We start from the raw sequence: 19,893 nt of genomic DNA, 5'->3' as shown, positions 1-19,893 counted from the left end.
ATTGAGCCAAAAATGCTTAGCTTTTTTGCTTTCTCTCTCTTCTTTTTTGTTTCTCTTCTTTCTTCCTTTCTCTGTCTCGCTTACCTTCTCTTCTTTCTTCTTTCCTTCCTTCCTTTCCATACTCTCAAAGTATTTTTCTCAATGATTTCATAGGCTACTGTGTTATGGTAATATATTGGTAGATTACATCTGGGCACAGATAATCTCATTCATTTCAAACCAAGACTCCCTGGTGGTTAGACAGTAAATACGATGCAATTTCAAGTGGCTCCATTAAAATTTCACTTATTATTTATTCATTTTTGTTAGCTATCTAAGCATCCAAGGGAAAGAGACCTTAATCTTCTAAAATCCCAGAGAACAAGTTCATTATCCATGAGGTCAGGTTTGCTAAGGGAAGAGGGCTTCAAACACTAAGTTCCAGTTGAGCCTAAGGGTATTACGATATTGCATAGCTTATTTATTTACTTTTGTATTGTATTGTCAGTCCTGGGGCTTGAACTCAGAACTTGGGAACTGTCCTTGAGCTTCTTTTGCTCAAGGCTAGCACTTTACCAGTAGAGCCACACTGCCACTTCTGGTGTTTTCTGTTTATGTTGTCCTGAGGAATCCAACTCAGAGTGTTTTTGCATGCAAGTCAAACGCTCTGCCACAAAATCACCTCCCTAGACCTCTATTGCTTCATCTTAATGCATCATCTTGGTTATGTCACTATCATATCAACTCTTCTTGTACTCTGAGAAAAGAACCTGGATAGATGTACAAATAATTTTTGTTATTGTTGTTCACATCTGTACTGACTTTCCTAATAGGGATTCTTTTGCCAGGACAGTTCCTGGCACTGAATTCAAGCCCCAGGATTGGTAAAAATATATATATATATATATATATATATATATATATATATATAGTTTAAGAGAAAATATAGAACCTCACGCATCATCAGAAAAATACAGGTGGAAACCACAATGTGATATCACTGCAACATTCCAACAAGCATGGAAATTATTGAATAGATAAGAGGTAACACATGCTAGTAAACCTGTGGAGAAAGATGGCCCGTGACAAGCTATTGATGGGGATACCAATTAGCAGAGACATTCAAGAAAACAGTGTGAAGATTCTCAAACAAATCACACTTCAGTGATCCTGGGATCCAATCATACCTCTGCCGGGGCCAGCCGGCAGCAAACCAGGGTTCGCGGATTGGGATTCCTGAAATAGGGGCAAGGACTAGGAAAAAATAGAAGAGAGACAAACAGATGGAGTTCGGGAGGACTACAGCCCAAGTCAGCAGTCCAAGAAGACTGTGAGCTCCAGACTGCCGCCTAAGAGACTCTCTCGTTTATTTTAAGTTCCGACCTTAAATACTCTTCTTAAAACTAGGGAGTTGCCAGAGGCTACATTCATACAAAATAGTAAACAAATCACATATAGGATAAATGAGAAAGGATTAACATTGCTTAAAGTCATCATGATAAGAACTGATTGACATTGCTTAAAGTCATCATGATAAGAACTGATTGACATTGCTTAAAGTCATCATGATAAGAGTTACTTCCTTGTGTATACAGTTGTGTAGGTCCAAGGTCAGGTCCAAGGTCATTGACCCCACAGTCGGTCCCCAACATCTCCCCCGTCTTTCTTTTAAAAGATGCGACTTGCTTGTCTTAGGTTGGGTGGATCGCTGACTCTGCCTTACCCGTCATGGGGAACTTCTTCAGATCAAGCTGAAGGCCCTGTCTTAGGTTGGTCAGAGAGCGTCCCCTCTTATCCCATCCTTGACTGCGATTCCTCTCGGGGGGGAATTCATCCATCTGGGGCTTAGATCTGCGGAGTTGTTCGATTGGTGACTGTTGCAGATGTGACCATTGGACGGCTACTGGCCATAGGTGTTGATTTGTTCCCAACCATAGCTTTAGTTGTCACTTTACTTGGAGTAGAAACAACAGCAGTTGGCTTGATATTGGCTGTTGGTGGATCTGAAGTGCTGGCAATTCCTCATTCTTCAGAAACTGCAGTAGTTTTCAACGTGATCTATCTCTGCTGTTCTGGGACCTTACTAGTAGATTCTTGAGGCTCTTTTTTCGGCTCTAAGTGCCTCCCTTGATGCTCTCGGAGTTCTCTCTCCAATCTACTGATTCGACCTTCTAAATGGGACTTAAGAGCTGTCATACAAGCATCAAGTTCATTTTTTTTTGCTGATCTAACATTCCATTCTCCCCCCTCTTTAAAACAATGCAATAATTCAAACCTAAATGATTTTCTTGATTAAACCTTGAACATGTTCACTCACTCATTCACACACATTCATACTCAAAGATTTTAAAGTGCACAAAAAAATTAATATTGGCCATTCATTTTCCGGAAGTTTGTGTCAAGAGAGCTTTGCCAATTTTACTCTTGCAGGTGAGAACCAGGTTCAAAACAAAACTTTAGAAAAAACATAAGGATCCATATTTAAAACTGGTACCAATTTCAAAGACAAAACTGGACAAGAAAAAATATGTAACACGAACAAGACAAAGAAACAGAGACTTTTACACTTAACACAAAAACATGAATTCAGGTCTTTTCCGCATTACTGGATGCATTACTGGAGGGTTGGGGGTGAAGGTCCAGTGGGTCGCTGCTTGGATGACCACTGTCACTCTCCACAATGCAAACATAGCGTTCGGGCAGCCAGCGGGCATCATTTTCTTCCACAGGGGGGGGGTCCTTCACCTTGTCCCAGATTTTCAGGTCCCTGTTCGGGCGCCAGTTGCCGGGGCCAGCCGGCAGCAAACCAGGGTTCGCGGATTGGGATTCCTGAAATAGGGGCAAGGACTAGGAAAAAATAGAAGAGAGACAAACAGATGGAGTTCGGGAGGACTACAGCCCAAGTCAGCAGTCCAAGAAGACTGTGAGCTCCAGACTGCCGCCTAAGAGACTCTCTCGTTTATTTTAAGTTCCGACCTTAAATACTCTTCTTAAAACTAGGGAGTTGCCAGAGGCTACATTCATACAAAATAGTAAACAAATCACATATAGGATAAATGAGAAAGGATTAACATTGCTTAAAGTCATCATGATAAGAACTGATTGACATTGCTTAAAATCATCATGATAAGAACTGATTGACATTGCTTAAAGTCATCATGATAAGAGTTACTTCCTTGTGTATACAGTTGTGTAGGTCCAGGGTCAGGTCCAAGGTCATTGACCCCACAGTCGGTCCCCAACATACCTCGACTGGGTATTGATGCGACTTTAAGAGATCATTATGTGGCAGAGACGTATGCACCCGTGGTTAATAGCTCACTGCTCAGCAGTGAATAGCCAAGGGATGAAATGCACCACTTCAGTGTCCATCCAACGTGAATGGTGTGGCACCTCTAATGATAGCACATTGTTTACTCCTGCAAACAACTATCTTTGTCAACAACACAAAAGGAGAAGTTATATGTTAAAAAAATAAGCCAAATGGCAAGTATGGAATATGCGAAATAGCAAAGCATTGATTTCAAAGAAGGTGAGCCTAGACTAGTGAATACCAGAAACTTGGGTGAGTCAGAAGGAGGAAGGTTTGGAAAAAGGTTGATCAATGAGCAAGAGATTGTAATGACATAAGAGGTAACTTTTCACTCAGCTGTTGCACAGTAGATTGATTACATACAACAGCATTGTGTTATATATTAATGAAGAAGAAAGAATTTTAAAGTTTCACTATGATGTTATCTAATGCTTGACATAATAGTTGTATTTAACCTGATTTATGTACATGTATGTGTGTGTTTTTGTGTGTGTATATGTATATACATGTGTGTGTCTCAAAATCTCATGTGGTACTTATTAATATGCATGACATTTATTCTTCTGTATGTATCAATAAATAACAATAAGGTACCACATACCTAGAAAAAAGGCGGAAGTGGTAGTGAGGCTGAAGTGGTAGAGCTCTAGCCTTGAGAAAGTACTAGGACAGTGCTCAGTCCCTGAGCTCAATCCCAGGACTGGCAAAAAACAACAACAACAACAATAAAACAATGGGTGCTTAATTGAAAAACCATCATTATGTAATGCATGCTTATATAAATAAACCTTTACTGATGCAGACTCCACATTGCCCTCATCTTACATTTGTCTATTAATGCAATTATGTATGAGGGTGTGCAATGAACACAACTGTCAAATTGTTGACAATGTTCTGGCATTTATAATCACTTTCCAAACACTGAAAGTGTTCTTTTGAGTATTGATTACCATAGACCAGTTTTAATGTTTCTTGAGTTTATCATAGCAGAATCATATGGTAGCTCTTTTGTAACTGTGTTTCTATCAGCAAAATAAATTCTAGGTTTGTGCCCTGGTTGTTCTTTTAAAAATAGGATTAATATTTATAGATCTGTGGAAAATGCACACACAGAAAATATAGTGTTATATACTGCTCCAAAGAGTCATGAAATGCATTATATTCTGCAAATCCACTTGGTAGAAAGGAAAATGTGCAAATATGACAAAATAAACCTAGAGGAAGTGTAAATTTGGCAGCTGGAAGTTTTTGAGGGGACATTTTATAGCTCATATGACTTTAAATATTTGAGTTTGAAAACAATAAGGGTAAACATTGTACTTTGTGTTGATCTGTACATCATAAACATAACACTGAACAAACTTGATTCCTGAGGAGGCTAAGCAGGTCATATGCTCCTCCTTGTCCTTCAAAGGGAAGAAGGTTTCAGCATTGTATTTTGAACAACACTGAATATAGAAAGAAAAGGGTCAGAGTGCAGATGTGTGGGACACAGCCACAGTTACTAGAGAAACAAACACAGTGAGGAAGCATCAACAAGTCTGGCCACTTCTGTATGCAGTCAGACCATGTCCCTTTGCCTCTAAGTAAAGTAAAAGCTACTTTTGCTAGAAAATACAATGTGTTCTTGATCTTAGCCATTCTCTCTTGCAGTCACTTCATAGATATCTAGGGATCCAGGAAGAACAGGATTTATAAAACTGCAAAAGGCAGACTGCTTTCCAAACACAATGCCTTTTCTTGTCATCTTGAAGAGAAAAATCCAGAACTATAAACACTGGCCAGGCCTCCAGAGACAAAGGCTAAGGGCAGGTCATTCAGACTGAGACTTGGACAGATTTAACACGCCTACCTTAATGCCTCCAGCACCTTCCTGTTTAATATGAGGGCCTATCTGGAGATAGACAAGAATTAGAAGGCATGAATGTTTGGCTGCTTTGTCCTTCAGAACAAGGGGGGAGCTAGTGTATACTCTTAGGTCAAAAGAAGCATTTTGCAGACTTGAAGAAGAAGAAAATCAGAAGATTAAAGCTGTGACAAAAGCGTTTTCAAAAGTAGACAGCATGTTTTACTAGTATCTTTAAGTAGTTGTACAAAGGAGCCGCCTTCAACAATATAGTTTAGGAATGTATTTATCCTTTTTAGGAAGTGGCTCCTTTCTTCAACACCAGACCTTATTTTGTATACAACCTTTGTAGTATGTATATCACTTTAATATATTTGCTACTGTAGATATGTAAGAAAGTCACCTTGGGTATCTTTCATTTCATTGTAAATATTACATAGTAAGAAGTCAGATCAGAAATCTCTATAATGTGCTGGTGCTGTGTGGTAGGAAAAGTGAGCTTGGCAGCACAACATTCCCTAAGAGAGAGATGGGCCAGTGAGAGCAAAGAGGCAGACTTACAGAGGAAGTGCTCAGGAAAGATCTGCTCGTGCTCTTATGCTCAATCAACTCTTCCAGCCTTTCATGCCAGATTGTATCACAGACAATTCAGCAAGTATGTTCCATGATCCACCAGAAAGGGTTGGTGATGAGAACAAGGCACGTGATGAGAAACGACAAAAGAAAACAGAAGAAAGAGAAGAATGTGCCCCCAGTTTCTCTGCTGTGTCTGTCTTCAGTTTTTCTCCTGTCTAGACACTAACACCTGTCTAGATTTTTTTATGGTGGTGTGGGGTTTTTGTACTTTATTTAGGGTTAATGTATAGAGGGGTTACAGTTAGATTTTTTTAGGTAATGGTTACATTACTTCTCAAACCGTGATACCCCTTCTCATGTTTTTGTCCTCTGTTCACTGTCCCCTGATTTCCCAATCATGATTTTTAAGTACATTTTTATTGCATTTTATTGTCAGAATAAACATTTAATGATGTTTTCAGGGACTGAGCATTTAGACAGCACCATTAACCTCTGCTTAGTGGTACCTATGTAGTATTGTAGAATAAGCAGTCTAGAAAATAAAATAAGCAGAATGCAGGATGATAGGATATACAGTCTAGAAAATAGAATTAGCACTCTGTTAGAAGGTTGAAGGTAAGGAATATGAAGCATGAGCTGATTTTAGATTACTTGGGATGAAAAAGTCTTTAAGGACAAGAATCTGTCCCTAACGTCCTTCATGTCTCTTTGGTTCTTTGGTCCACTGGTCTTCCTGCGTTACTCTCAGGGAACTTTGTGCTGGTGATGTTAAAAACCCTTTTAGAACAATTGAAAGGAGATAAGAATTCCTATAAATATAAATACACATGTGTATAAAGATATGTAGAGACCAAGGAGCTATTTTCAAAGTCATAGCAGTGCAGCTGTTGTGAATGAATGAGAAACAGTGAACAGACACTTCTCAGAGGAAGAGGTAAGAATGACAAAGAAAAAGAGGATGTGCAATCCACCATCCCTAGCCATAAAGGAAATGCAAATCAAAATGTCTCTAAGATTCCATCTTATTCCAGTTACATTGCCCAACATTAGGAGTTAGAACAACAAATGCTGGGGGGATTTGAGGGAAAAGGACTCCTATTTCACTGTAAACTAATACAACCGCTTTGGACAGCAGTCTAGAGGTTCCTCAAAAAATCCCTTAACTGTGACCTAGCCATATCATTTCAGGGCATCTATCCAGAAAAACACAAGCCAGAACACTGTAAATACAGTTGCACCTCTATGTTCATTTCTGTAATATTCATAATAGCCCAGTTATGGGAACAGTCCAGATGGCCTACAATGGTGAGTGGATCCAAGTGATGCAATACTGATACACAATGTAGTTTTACACTGCCATTAAAAATTATGTAATTTGGGGTATGGGTGTTTGGCCTAGTGGTAGAATGCTTGCCCAGGATGCACAAAAACCTGGGTTCAATTCGTTGGTACTACATATATGGAAAAGCCAGAAGTGGTGCTATGGCTCAAGTGGTAGAGCACTATCTTTCAATAAAAGCCAAAGGACAATGCTCAGGCCCTGCATTCAAACACAGGACTGACCAAAAAATAAAATAAAAGAATGTAATTTGGGAGCCTGTAGTGTGGCCTAGTGGTAGAGTGTTCACCTACCATGTACGAAGCCCTGAGTTCAATTCCTTAGTATCTCATATTAGAAAAAAGCTGGAAGTGGTGCTGTGGCTGTAGTGGTAGCGTGCTAGCCTCAAAAATCCCAAGGACACTGCCCAGGCTCTGAACTGAAGCTCCAGGAATGGTAAAAAAAAATCTGTCATTTGCGAGTTAATGGATGGGCCCAGATCATATTAAGTGAAGATAAGTCAAGTTCAGAAAGACAAATGACACATAGGCAGAGAATAAATCTAAAATACATGGTGACATGATAAGTCATAGAGGACTCTGGTCAATCATAGATCGTTAGACCAAAGCAGGCACTCTTGGAGGAGGAACAAAGAGCCTCTCTGCTTCTGTCTATGGGGAGGATAAGGGAGGTACACAAAAGTGGAAGGACAGAGAGTGAACAAATGAAGTAGTGATATTCAGTAGAAATCATGTAGAAAATGAACTATATAACTCGTGGAAGGGAACAGAGGTGAAATATGGGAGAGAATAAAGGAGGGGATGTCATTATCTAAAGACAAATATATTCATTACCTGACTGGTGATATGGTAACCCCTGTGTATATCACCTATATAATAAAAAGAAAAGTGCAAAAGCAGCAAGAAAGCACAACACAAAAAGCTGCCACTCTAAACACTTAAACAGAAAGGTTCCATTGTTGAACTGATGTTGCAAAACTAAATGGGTCTATCACAAATCTGTCAAACACAAAGACATAGAAAAATGATGAAAAAATTATAAACAACTACTTTATATGAGAACAAATCGCACTAATCATTTAGCTGTAGAGAAATACTAACCAGAATGTATGATCTAGGAAGTCATATAATGTCAAGAGTCATATGTACTTTTTAATTACATAACAATATTGCATTCTTATATTTTTGAATGGGATAGATTGGATAGTAATATTCACAAAAGACATGTGGAAAATAATGATGGGCAAGTAGAAATCCATACTACATGTAAAGAGGCTTGTGTGTGTATAAGCATGTGTACATGCACATGTATATATGTTTATATGTATATATATACGTATATATGTGTATATATGTAGGCAAGTATGTCTGTGGCCCACTGAATACACACAAAGAAAGCCAGAAGTTGGCATGTAGGAAGATCATAATGAGGACTAATCTTACACAGAGTGTCACTGTCTATATTTCTGCATAGTCATATTGTAGTATATGCTTGCACTATTGTATCTTTAGGAGTTCTCTGAAAAAAAGTGTAAAAGGTTATTAGTCAAATCTTTACTTTTCCCAGTAAAATGAAAGGTTGCAGATAAATGAGCACCTAATATGCATAGATACAAGGGGGTTAATACTAATTTATTGTAATCACATATATATGAAATATGTGTGGACATATGTATCTTGGTGTTTTTCTTTGGATATGTATGTACATTTTCATACATGAGCCTCTATCTATGTATATATTATACATATTATACCCACAACACAGATTACAGTATTATATAAGATATGCTATATGTAATACCTAATATAAACCAGATTTACTATATATACGGTACATATAAGCATATGTAGTATATATTCACACACAAAATACTCAGAATGTGGAATTTGCATTGGGGAAGTTCATATATAAAAACTGCAGTACAGATATCACTGTCACCATTTTTGCATGTTCATTGTAGCATGAGATGTACCTTTCTGATTTATTTGGATAAATGTATAACATGTTAAAAGAGAGCATTGTCTTTCTTTTAGTTTTTTAGCTACATTATGCTTTTTGACCATTGCAAATTAAGTGTAGTGATCTGAATGTATCGTTGGCATTTCTATGTGAGCTTAGTCACATGTCACTGATTGCTATTAAAAAAACATTCAGAATTATACCTACTTTCTGTTTCAAAATTATCTGATTAGTTCAAATAAGTTGCCTTACTTCTACTTCATTATTTTGTGGAAGCTGCTTTAAAGCATTAAGGGCTATTGCATCTGACGCAGCTTCCACAGAAAGTTAAACTATTTCAATTTCCAATATACTTATGGGGTCAAGAAACACAAAAATGTATCTTTTCTAATTGTACCTTTGTGCTTATATTAGCACTATTCAAAAGAGCTGAAGCTGGGCACTGGTGACTCAAGCCTGCCATGCTAGCTACTCAGGAGACTGAGATCTGAGGATCACGATGCAAAGCCAGCCTAGGCAGGAAATCCATGAGACTCTGATCTCCAATTAATCACCAGAAAAACGGAAGTGGCACTGAAACTCAAAGTGTTAGAGCCCTAGCCTTGAGCAGAACAGCTCAGGGAAAGAGCCCAGGCCCAGAGTTAAAACCCCATGACCCACAAAAAAACAAAAGCTACCTATTCACCAATGAGTACATATAAAACTGCTGTGTGTGGACAAAATGAGGAACGAGTCTGCTCTCAAAATGGAATGATATCATTATCAGGAAAATGGATAGGAGAACTCAGCATGCTAAGCCAAATACATCAAACTGAGAGCTAAATGTCACATTTTTCTCTCCATTTTGTAAATTTAGATTTAAAGATGAATAATGGGAAAGTACAAGAGGACCTTTTGGGGGAAGGACAGCAGTGGGGAGTGAGGACATGACAGGAGAAGGTATGGGACATATATAAAATGCTCTTCAGTATACTATCTGATAAAGTCAGAGCAACGGTTGAAATTATTCCGAGAGTGGAGAGCACATGTATGGAGGATACTGGAAGCACCACTGTAAACAACAAAGGTATTCCAATAAAAACAACCCCAAATCTGTAGACGTTCAGAATGAGAGCTTGAAGTTTAAAAAAAATACCCAGATCTCCAATTCTATTATGAACACTGAATGATAGCAATATTAACTGAACACAAGGCAGTCAAACAAGTCAGGATGTCAAAAAATGAAGCGTAATCATTCAAACTTTGCAAACCAGTGGAACATATTGAAATGCAACTGACCCTGCTCAGGTACTACTGGTCCAGGCTCTCAACTGAAGTGTATGCATTTGAGGAAGAAGTCACATGGTTTTCTCCAGGAGGGAAACTTCCCTTCAATTCTTCATCATGTGGAAGTTTTTTAATAGAAGACCCCTCGCTGGTAGGATTTGTGTCAGGAGTATGGGCAAGAGACTGAGAGTGTGCAATCACCAAGGAAATTCCTTCAATGGCCTCCTTCATGCTGTCCACAGTACTGTGAAGTTTGCCAAGGACAAATACCAGCATTTTCTTAGTCAATAAAGAACTCCTTAGAGGTATTCAGTGGTATTTTACATGGAGAAATACTCATCATGAGGCAAGGCAGACTCCTCTGAGACCAATTCAGACAACTGAGAGAAGACATTAGAATCATCTGCTCCATTTATTTGATGTGTGATCTATAAATTAAATAACAGTATTTCAAAATGTATATGTATTTCAGAAAATACCTTCAATCCCATACATCAAATATACAAATGAGATAATTATTCATTACCAGACCTGGAGTTCTTTTTGCTTCTTAAAGGTTAGAGGAAAAATTAAAAACAAATGCATAAGATAACGACGTAAAGATCCTATTTCAGCTATAATTCATGGCTACTATTCCTTAATTAGTATTCAAAATTAATTAAGTAAAAATGTTTGATTTCGTAAAAAATTAATTTTGTTGTTTTCAGTGTCTTTATCACTGAGCTCTTTTCTTCTGATTTTCATGTGAAAGCACTGTTGTTGTGGCCATGGTTGTTGTCAGGTCATTGTTCATGTCATTCAAGCATGTGACTATAGAAAAACCTTACAGATATACAGAAGTACGGCTGGTGAGAATATTTCAGCAAGCAATTAACTCAAGAACACAGAAAGCAACCTTGCACATCCCATAATCTTTGGAGAATAGGGTATCAAATACATATTTTTTAAAGTACTAATATTTTCACTAGGATAGTAATAAAATACAGAAACACTTTCCAGGAGAGAATTTGCTTATGTATCAAAAGATGATATTTGTATGATAAGAAGGATCCTAATACTGAATTAAGCAAAAGAAAAGGTAATGGTCAGCTGGGCTCTACTAGCTTGCATCTGTAATCTTAACTTCTCAGGAGGCTGAGATCTCAGAATCCATATTTGAAATCTGCTTAGGAATCAAAGTCTAACAGACTTATCTCTAATAAACCTTCAAATATTCAGTAGTGGAGCTGTGGCTCAAATGGGTGAGTGGTAACCAAGAGCAAAAACACCTCAGTGGGCCAGAAGCATGGCCTAGTGGTAGAGTGTTTGTCCAGCATGCACGAAACCCTGGGTTCAATTCCTAGGTACCACATACATAGAAAAAGCTAAAAGTGGTACTGTGCCTTAAGTGGTAGAGCACTAGCCTGTGAAAATGCAAGGACAATGCCTCTTTCTTTCTTTCTTTCTTTCTTTCTTTCTTTCTTTCTTTCTTTCTTTCTCTCTCTTTTTTTTTGCTAGTCTTGGGGCCTGAGCTCGGGGCCCCAGTTATGAATACAAGCCTTGGAACTGGCACAGAAAAAAAGAAAGAAGAAAAAAAAAAGAAAAACATCTCAGTGCCCAGGCCCTCAATTGAAGTCCTAGGATAAACAGCAATAGAAAAAGAAAGAGTATTTTCCTAGATGCACAAGGACACAAGAGTATATTGATCTATGTGTTAAGAAAAAGCATTCACTAACAAGAAAACTCAATGGAATTATATTCAGTGTGTTAGTTTTAAATACTGAAAGTTTTACCACAATGTAAAATTCCTCTTAGGAAGAAAAAAGTATAATAAGCTTAAAGAAATTAAAAGGACAATTTCTTACTGCTTGTGCGCTCCACCCCCCCCTCTCTCCCCCTCTCTCTCTCGATTTCAGATTCTGACCATGTCAACTTTTAAACTTAGGGCTTCTCTTAACTCTTGCTCAACTTTCTACACCATGTCTGGCTTCAACCTCATCTCATAAGGCACACTGCCTGCCTCCTTTAATGCTACTTATTGTGAACAGGGAGTCTCCCAGAATTTCATGATGTGTTGGCTTTGAACGTGGACCTACCAAATCCCAGGCTTTTGATTACCTAAAGGAGAAGTTTCTGGTAAGAAGAGCTATTTCCTTTTTTTCATATACTTTTAGTGTAATTATTAGAAATGTTACATTTTATTCACCAGATAGAAGGTGCATTACTTCACAAACATTGATACCCTTTCTTATGTCTTGGTCCCCATTTCCCTCCCTCCACTCTGCCCCTCATCTTGTTTTTCCCCCTTTCTTAGCAGTAATGGGACAGGAAAATGTGAGAAACATGTATATGACATGAAAGATCATGAATACAGGGGCTGATACACAACTTGTATGGCCAGTATGTCTTTTTAAGATGTAGAGCCATTGACCAGGAATCCAAACTCCTATGTCCAGTCACAATTTCCTGACACACAGAGTGATAGCTAGGGTGCATATTTCCAACAGGATTTTATTGGGAATAAAAGCAGGAGGACAAGTCCTGAGTTCAAGCCCCAATTCCAATACCAGGAAGTACATAAATGACAGATAGAAAAGACAGACTTATACATGATAGATTGTATAATCATATCTGCACATAGGTACTTGTATTCAGGGAGGAATTATCTGAACATATTAATATCCAAAGACATCAGCAAACTAACTGGTTATGGAAGTCTAGGAGATAATTTTGAAACTTTTTGTGTGGTGACAGTTTCTATGACTAGTTTTTATCTTTATATTCATCACTATTCATCGCTTCAGAATTTTTCTGTGAAATGCTGTGTAACAATTAAAAGAAACAATAAATAGTTGACCTTTCTAACCCAGAGTCTATAAAACTAGCCTCATGTATCTTCAGCTAATCACAGTCTTTTTACTTATGATATTCAAATATCTATTGCTGAAGAAAGCACATAACCCTACATTCCTATACATGTTCTTTCTCATGATCTTTCCTTTTGTTCCAATTAATAGCACTGCTGAGAACTAGTCTCTTCACTAATAACACTTTTCTATGTTTTTAAATCTGCTTACTTAAGGCGAAAAAGCAGATTACATTGAAATGCAAACTGGCCTTCTCCTGTTTTCTAACACAGTACTAGAGCTTAAACATAGGGCCTAAATGTTATCCTTTCCCTTTTTTCAGTCAAGGCTAACGTTCTACCACTTGAGTCATAGCTCCACTTCTGATTCTTTGCTGCCACTACTGGCTTCAATCTGATCCTCAGATCTCAGCTTCCTGAGTAGCTAGGATTCCAGGCATGAGTCCCTGGTGCCTAGCTCAAAGAAAATCTTTATACATATGTCTTGCCATCGAGCAAAAGATCAACACAGAAAAAAACAACTAGACTGAGCTTTTTACCTCAGTATCATAGTCCCAGTAATGTTCATAAATATATTAGATGGTGTAATTACATCTCTGCTGCCAAGGGCATTTTGTGCACCATCTGCACCTGTGGAAAAAATGGCAATGTAAACGTATTATTGGTATAAAAATGCTATTTTTCTTTTTGTCTTTAATTTGACGCTGAAGACCTGAAGGCAAAGGCTTCATACACACTATGTACATGATGAAGCTACATTTCTTTTGTCAAGGAGTAATCCTTAATTCAAATGCTATATCATTTACAATCTTTTGGACAGACTAATTCCCTGCTCCTACCTAGGAAAGCATTCTGCTCTCTGGATTTTCAGTTCTGAATATTTCATACTTTTTCGTTTCAGATTTTATGAACAAACTACTAACCCAATAGCTCCATGTAATATTCATAATATAATTACTATATATACAGGGCTTCATATGACTTGAATTTTGATGAAGCCCCGGAGGAAGTGTAGAATAAATGTACATCATCAACAATTAAAATGAAAGGTCAAAACCACTACACTGTTAGCCTGAGAAATTAAATTTAAGAAGCCCAAAACACATGGGATCATCAAGGATACAGAACAATTTTTACACTTCTACATTATTTTAGATACATTATTGGGGAAAATTCTGACATTTTCATACAATTTACACTTACGTTTTATGAGCTAGCACTTATATTCCAGACATTTCCCTCAGAAAAATAAATGCATCTGAAGAAAGACTTCCATAGAATGTGTAGCCCAGGCTCAGTGGCTCACACCTCTAATTCTAGCGACTCAGGAGACTGGAATTGATAATATCATTGTCCAGGGCCAGACTAAGCCAAGTACTCACAATCCCTCATCTCAACAATAAAAAGCTGGATGTGGTGATTCATGCTGTCATCCCAGTTCTGTGAGAAGCATAAATAGGGGGATAGAAGTCCAGGACAGCCTGAGGTAAAGGAAGGCCCTATTCAGACAATCACAAGCACAAAGCTAACAAGGGGTATGGATCAATGGTTAAAATAAAATCAACCCCAAACTACCTGGCAAGCACAAGCCCCTGAGTTCAAACTTCACTAAGTGTAACAAGGAAAAAAATACAAACCAAGAAAATAATGCAGAGTGTTTATGTAATAAATGTAAGTATCTCAGAACGAAACAAATTTTACATGAAATGGTGCGTTCTGCAGTGTTCCTAAAAAATGCAAAAACTATACTATGGTAGGAAACAATAATATGTCAGCTATGGTGAAGCTTATGTGTAATAAGAGCTCCCAGAGGGCTGAGACAGAAAGATCTGGAATTCAAGGCCAACTAGGCTCTCCTTGTCTCAGACCTTGTCCCAAAAGAAGCAGCACAGTAAATGGAAGGAAGGAAGAAGGACAAGAAGGAGAAACTGGGTGTGATGGTACATGCTTTTAATCTCAGCTACTCTGGAGGCAGAAGGATCATGAGTGTGACATTCCTATAGTAAGCAGATGCCATACAATTTGTATTTTATGGTGGCCTTTTTGGGGACTGTACTGGCACAGACACAACCTCAGTCTCTAAGTCTGCCTTGTAGCTTTTAGCTTAAAGGTTGTGCTTTACCATTTGAGCCACTCTCCTCCACTTTTCACTGGTTAACTATGGACGTTCCTGTGTGGCCTGGCTTCAAACCACCATCCTCAGCTCTTAGTCTACTGACTAGCTAGAATTACAGGAATGAGGTGCCCAAGTACAGAGCTTAAATGCAAATGTTAATATTCTATACCTAAAACTGTAACAAACAAGGCTTGACTATCTTGAAAACATGGATAAATTTTCATCTTATCCAGCAATTTTAAACTTTTATGAGAGGAAAAGGTGATATATAAATTTCAGTGGTGACCTCTTCATCAAGTTAACTTACAATTGCCAAATCAATATTCTCTGTACTTCCTAACAACTTTTTGTAAGTTATTATTTGAGTGAAACTGGAATATATGGAAAATGACAATACTATTATTAAGAAAACTTTTAGTTGGTTGTTAGTGGCAAACATCTTTCACCGTAGCTACTCAGCAGGCTGAGATCTCAGGATGACCGTTTGGAGCCAACCTAGACAGGGAAGTCCAGGAGACTCTTATCTCCAATTTACCACCAGAAAGCCCTAAGTAGTGTGGCTCAAATGGTACAGCACTAACCGTGAGCAAGAAACCCAGACCTTTCCCCACCCCAGTTCAGGACCCACTCCCCACGAAATAAACGAACAACTTCTTAATGATAAGTAAACTACATATAAATAAACATCTAAATTATAACTGCAGTACCTATTTTAAGGTAAAGTCAATGTACGAGCAAACTCCAGATGCTCCTTTAGTAGGTCTACCAAGAGCCCCTGTCCGTTGGCCTCCACTGTGCTTTCCACAGGGATTCCAGGCAAGCAGCTCCCATGGTCCTCTGGGCAGGAGGGGCGTGTCTAAGCGCGGGTGGGTGGGGCCGCGGGGCGGGGCTTGGATGGACTGCAGTCCACCTGCAGGCTGCCAGCCCAGCTGCTAGGGGCACCCTCACTGAGCTCTGAGGAAAGGTCAGTTGAGCAAGAGCCAGCCGAACTCTGCTAAACCATCTGGAAGAAGATGGGTGAAAACCAGCTGGTTGCCACGAAATAGCTCTTGCAGCTGCAGCACTGATCTCTCAAACTTGGCCAGGATTTCTGTTCTTTTTGGTTCTTTCCATCTTCTTGTTAACTGAAGATAAGAGCTTCATACCCTTTGCAAACCAAGCTCAATTTGCACTGCAATCCTCAGTTCTCAGCCTTCTGGGCAGATAGAATTACAAGTCAGAGCCAACAATGCCCTGCTTAAACCTCTCTTGATTTAGACATTCATTCTCAGGTTTTTGGTTCATGAGTGGAAAATGGACTCAAAATATCTAGCATTAGAACACCATGTGTTGACCTAGTAAGACATGTATCAAGCACTAAAAAGCTTTCACAGATTTACCTAGCCAATTCCAAGAAACTAGTGCCTGCCTATCACATATTTATATTGTCCTAATACTTGTGCATGTGTGCCAGTGCTGAGACTTGAACTCAGGTCCTGGGCATTGTCCATGAGCTTTTTGCACAAGGCTAGTACATGATCACATTAGCTATTGTTCCACATCCAGCTCTTAGATAGTTACTTGCAGATAAGAGTCTCTCAGACTTTCTTGCCATTATGGCTTTGAACCATTGATGCACAGATCTCAGTTTCCTGAGTAGCTAGGGTAAGAAGCCTGACCTACTAGTACACAGCTAGTAGTTTTGAACCTAAAGGCTAAAAGCAAATTATCCTCAAAATGCAGAATGTGATTTTATTTTTCTATTTCAAACAAATGAGATCAGATACATTCTTGGGGTTAATGATGACCAATAATAGTTTATGATCATTTTTGGAAAAAGTAGGACTATAACTCTCAGTTAATTATAAAACACAATCATTTATAGAGTTTTAGAGCCTCACAACTGTAATCCTAAATACTCTGAAGGGTGAGTTCTGAGGATAGTAGTTCAAAGCCAACCTCAGCAGAAAAATGTAGCAGATTCCCGAATCCCAGCAGGAAAAAAACAGAAATAAGGGGGGGTCCTCAAGGGGCAGACAACCAATATTGAGTGAAAAAGCCAAACAAAAGGGCCAGGCCTTAAATGATGCTATCATAAATAATTAGAAGAGAAGGATGGAGAAAGCAGAAGGAGGAAGAGGAATGGGAGAAGAGGAGAAAAGAAAGGAGAGAGAGAGAGAGAGAGAGAGAGAGAGAGAGAGAGAGAGAGAGAGAGAGAGAGAGACAGAAAGAGGTTGCTTTACCCAAATCTCCTTTCATGCTGAAATATTTCAGAAAAAGAGCAAGAGGCCTCTGCTGTGACTCAGCATTGTCCAGAGAAATAGTCCTTGCCATCTTCATGGACTTTGGATACAATCTTTATATTCTCACTTGTATTTTGGTGCAGTCCTGGGATGAAGGCACGGCCTTGGCACTGTCCCTGAGCCATTTCACTTTCAAGGCTAGAGCTCTACCACTTGAGCCACAGTGTCTTTGTGAGTTTTTCTGAGTAGTTTTTTGGATATAAGATTTCAAAGTGACTATTTTTCCCAAGCTGGCTTTGAACAATAATCCTCAAACTATCCTACAACCTGCTCATATGTGTAAAGTTTCTCACTTGTATTTTGCACATTCAGTGGTAAATTTTGATCATATCTAAAAAAAGACACTACTATAAAGTGTCTAAATGCCAGTCTCACATCTATTTAAACTATTAAACTATGCACACTAAGGATATATAATTAACTTGTAAAATACAAAGAGGATTGGGTGTTACAAGCTGTACCCCTACAATTAAACACTCTAAAGGCAGCATATGTAGGCAAAGACAGCTGTCTCTAAAGAATATCTATAGTGGAAGTGGGACTGTGGCACAAGGGAAAGGGCAGTAACCTTGACCTGAAGAGCTCAGGGACAACACCCATGCTCAGAGTTCAAGCTCCATGACCTACCAAGAAAATGTCTATAGTAAGGGAATAACTCATTGAGGTCAAGACATCACATTATACATTTTATAGCAGAGAAGTAGTCATAGATGTAGTAATGATAACTAACAGCTATTTAAGTAGTATGTGTGTGTGTGTATGTATGTGTGAGTATATGTATGTGTGTGTGTGTGTGTATGTGTGTGTGAGTATATGTATGGGTGTGTGTGTGTCTTCCATGCTACAGTTCAGAGCAAGTCCTTATACTTGCTTACACGTGGATATACCTAGATTTCTACTCATGAGTTATTTTGGGAGGTGGTAGTGCTGGCACTTGAATTCAGGGCCTTTCCCACGTTCTTGCCTGTTTTGCTCAAGGCTGACACACTCTAAGCGCAGCACACCTCCATTTCCAGCTTCTTTTCTGATTAATTGAAGAGAATGATGGCATTCCTGCCTGGGCTGACTTCCATGCATGATACACAAAAGTCAGCCTCCTGAGTAGCTAGGATTACAGACCTGAGCACCAGTACCTGACCACTTAATGCATTTCCTGAAGTCAATAAAAATACCATATGCAGCACAAATGATACCCCCAACTGAAAACAAAACTTAAAAATCAAGAGGGAGGGATCCAAGTTGTGAGCAGAAAAGGAGGTAAAAAGTAAAAGGGAAGAAAATGTGACCCGGTGTGACTATCATGTAGTGAGTTCTTACTGGAAGAGGTATGATTGGGGCGCTTCTTTTGTGTGTGAGACACAGAAGCTTTGTCTTTGCATCATGTCACTGAAGTATAAACATCAGTACCTGCTGGCTTCATGAATGAATAAACGAGACACCAGAAGTTTGTTTCTCATCTTTATGAAGTATAGAAAATTTAAAGTTTAGCCCAGTAGCTCATGCCTGCCATCTCAGCTCCATGAGAAACTGAGATTGAGAGGATGGTTGTAGACCATAGGCCATGCAAGTTACTGAGGCTCCATCTCAACAGAGAAATCCAGCCATGGCGCCATGCTCCTATCATCTGTGGCAGAGTATGAAATAGGAGAGTCATTGTCCACATACACCTTGGGCAAAAACCAAAACCCTGTCTTAAAATAACTGGTGCAATTAAATACATGTAGCAGTAGAAAATAAAGTACAAAATACAACTGAAGTTTCAGTGAACGATAGAACAATATATATATATATATATATAATATATTAGATTTTAAAATACAGGCTTTCTGCAAAAATTTAGAAATTCTAACATTTCCTCATTAGAAAAATTTGTTTTCTTTTCTTTTTGTTGTGCATTGTGAGTCATGGGGCTTGAAGTTGGCTTGGGCACTGCCCCTGAGCTCTTCAGCTCAAGGCTACCGCCCTACCCTTGGGCCAAGCCTCACTTCCCCTTATTTAGAAGTTAATTTGAGATAGAGTCTTAGGTCCTTTTGTGCCCAGGCTGGCTTTGAACCTGATCCTCAGATCTCAGCCTCCTGACTAGCTAGTATTCCAGCCATGAGCCACTCTGCCTGGCTTAGAAAACTTTTCTGAAGTTCAGGATGATCTTTTGGGAATGCTCTTTCCAATTTCATTTGTCTACCTACTGTTCAAAGAAAATAAAATAGAGATAAATTGAGCATCAGACATGCACACTTTAATTCCATTTCTGCTCTCATACCAACTCTCCATTCTTTGAATTATATTCAGTTTTGAAAGTATCATCATTTTCATTCATGTAGATTGAATACTTTTCCTGTACTTTTGTTTTTTAATTCCTCAATGTGGTAAAT

The 19,893-nt window shown here is 38.6% G+C and overlaps 1 long non-coding RNA gene across 1 annotated transcript; it reads right to left on the bottom strand.

Moving 5' to 3' along the window:
* Window positions 1-10,223: 10,223 nt before the first annotated feature.
* LOC150039831 (uncharacterized) lies at window positions 10,224-16,041 on the bottom strand. The gene is made up of 3 exons (XR_016534207.1): window positions 15,947-16,041; window positions 13,663-13,753; window positions 10,224-10,706 (listed from the first exon to the last, which is right to left on the bottom strand). It is a non-coding gene; the product is annotated as an uncharacterized LOC150039831 (long non-coding RNA).
* Window positions 16,042-19,893: the final 3,852 nt, after the last annotated feature.

Source organism: Megascapheus bottae, unplaced genomic scaffold (assembly GCF_031878675.1).
Source record: "Megascapheus bottae isolate mThoBot1 unplaced genomic scaffold, mThoBot2.hap1 HAP1_SCAFFOLD_79, whole genome shotgun sequence".
In the NCBI taxonomy this organism is placed as follows: Eukaryota; Metazoa; Chordata; class Mammalia; order Rodentia; family Geomyidae; genus Megascapheus; species Megascapheus bottae.
Note: the sequence above shows the minus strand (reverse complement) of the source record. Positions and strands in the feature narration are given on the sequence as shown.